This window comes from Schistocerca cancellata, chromosome 7, assembly GCF_023864275.1.
Source record: "Schistocerca cancellata isolate TAMUIC-IGC-003103 chromosome 7, iqSchCanc2.1, whole genome shotgun sequence".
Lineage (NCBI taxonomy): Eukaryota > Metazoa > Arthropoda > Insecta > Orthoptera > Acrididae > Schistocerca > Schistocerca cancellata.
The window spans coordinates 298,435,438-298,437,937 of record NC_064632.1 but is presented as its reverse complement, the minus strand read 5'-3'; the positions used below and the strand labels follow the sequence as shown (position 1 = coordinate 298,437,937).

Below are 2,500 nucleotides of genomic sequence, written 5' to 3'. Positions count from 1 at the left end.
TATGTTGCACCTTAACCTAACCTATGTTGCACCTTAACCTAACCTGTGTTGCACCTTAACCTACCTCAATTTGCACCGCAATGTAACTCAATTTGCACCGCAATGTAACTCAATTTGCACCGCAATGTAACGCAGTTTGCACCGCAATGTAACGCAATTTGCACCGCAATGTAACGCAATTTGCACCGCAATGTAACGCAATTTGCACCGCAATGTAACGCAATTTGCACCGCAATGTAACGCAATTTGCACCGCAATGTAACGCAATTTGCACCGCAATGTAACGCAATTTGCACCGCAATGTAACGCAATTTGCACCGCAATGTAACCCACGTTGTGCCTTAACCTAAACCACGTTGTGCCTTAACCTAACCCACGTTGTGCCTTAACCTAACCCACGTTGTGCCTTAACCTAACCCACGTTGTGCCTTAACCTAACCCACGTTGTGCCTTAACCTAACCCACGTTGTGCCTTAACCTAACCCACGTTGTGCCTTAACCTAACCCAAGTTGTGCCTTAACCTAACCCAAGTTGTGCCTTAACCTAACCCAAGTTGTGCCTTAACCTAACCCAAGTTGTGCCTTAACCTAACCCAAGTTGTGCCTTAACCTAACCCAAGTTGTGCCTTAACCTAACCCAAGTTGTGCCTTAACCTAACCCAAGTTGTGCCTTAACCTAACCCAAGTTGTGCCTTAACCTAACCCAAGTTGTGCCTTAACCTAACCCAAGTTGTGCCTTAACCTAACCCAAGTTGTGCCTTAACCTAACCCAAGTTGTGCCTTACCCTGCTCTGTAATTGGCATATGACACGTTACATTAATGTATTGTTGTCCAACCGCACCCCGCTCAGAATGTTGTGTACACAGCTACGTGTCATCTCCCCATAACAGCTGCATTGCAGTGTGGTACGCCATAGAGACGTGTGGGAGTAATGGACGCAGTGGATGGCGATCAGCATGAGCCGTCTGTTCATGTAGTGGCGCGTGTATGCAGACGTAGTAGTCTCTTCTCACACAATGTGATAGCACGGTGCCCCGCGTTCCACATCTGCGACATGCTACAGAGGCCGGTTGACAGTTGGTCGCGCAATGGACATCGCATACGTATGGGGGCACCTTCCACGTGCCCTCTAGTCGGGCACATTTTGTTGCGTGGATGTGAGCGGATGTAGTGTCTTGACACCTGACAGGCAGGCATGCAATAATAGTTGACTTTGCAAACGGGGATGGACGTGTACGTTTACTGGTGACGTTACGCAAATGAACAACTGGTAACCCGTTGTGGTGCGGTTGTCCTTGCTGGAGGTACATCTGTGAGGGCAACGATCGGTACAGCTACGAAGCGGTCCCCACCATACCAACGAACGTGAATGTGAATCTGGGTGTGAAGCGATACGCGGCTGTGGGTGGGTGGGACTGTCCCCGGCCGGTGAGGGGGGGCCGCCCGGCGTGCTGGCCGCGCGGTGCGTTGGCGCACGCGCTACAGCCGGCTGGTGGGGGTGCCCAGTGGCAGGCGCGCCGGCCGACGGACGCGGCAGGAGGCGCAGCTGCGCGCCGGGGCACCCTGCGCGCGGCGCCGTGCAGCCAAAGTGGGTCCTCGCCGGCCCGGTGCGAAGCGCGGTGGACATCTGCAGTGTGCTGGTCCGATTGAGGACTGTGTGCGTTGAGGATGCGCCGCCGCCCGGCACTCGGCGCCGCGACGCCGTCTGCTGCTCGGTCGCCCCAGCGGTTCTCGCTGGTGGTTTGTATCGCAGTTGTGCGGACGTGTTGGCACGTGCGCTGTGCTGGGAGAGTTCGCTTCGGCACCCACGTGGGGCCTTTGCCCTTCTGTGGCGCTGGCGTTGGAGCTGCCGGTCACCGTAGGTGGCGCGTGTTGTCTCCCGCCGGCAATGCCACGACAGCACGCTCCCGGGCCTCTGTCGGCAGCGGCAAGCTCAGTTGGGAGCACGGGTGGTCGCACCTAAAGCGTCTACTCGCCTAACTCCGGGCGATTGCGCCTCTCTCGAACCCGACCAAGTACTTAGGACGGCGCTGCGCGCCGCCGGGACCTGAGAGGGTTTCGAGGTGTATTGTGCAGGGGAGCTCAGCCTCCTCCTGTTTGCAGAATAATTGAGCGGACGCTTGCGTGTTCGCGCGGGCCCCCGGGACACACTCCCGGGCGGCCGGCTGCTCAGCTCTAGTTGACGCAGCTCCCTGGTTGATCCTGCCAGTAGTCATATGCTTGTCTCAAAGATTAAGCCATGCATGTCTCAGTACAAGCCGCATTAAGGTGAAACCGCGAATGGCTCATTAAATCAGTTATGGTTCCTTAGATCGTACCCACGTTACTTGGATAACTGTGGTAATTCTAGAGCTAATACATGCAAACAGAGTCCCGACCAGAGATGGAAGGGACGCTTTTATTAGATCAAAACCAATCGGTCGGCTCGTCCGGTCCGTTTGCCTTGGTGACTCTGAATAACTTTGGGCTGATCGCACGGTCCTCGTACCGGCGACGCAT

At 55.4% G+C, this 2,500-nt stretch overlaps 1 non-coding gene across 1 annotated transcript in view; it reads left to right on the top strand.

The window, feature by feature from the left end:
* The first annotated feature begins 2,190 nt into the window (after positions 1-2,190).
* LOC126093599 (small subunit ribosomal RNA) overlaps positions 2,191-2,500 on the top strand; it is a 1,909-nt gene continuing 1,599 nt past the window's right edge. Inside the window, exon 1 of the ribosomal RNA XR_007521729.1 lies at positions 2,191-2,500. This exon is cut by the window's right edge and continues 1,599 nt beyond it. This is a non-coding gene — a ribosomal RNA (small subunit ribosomal RNA).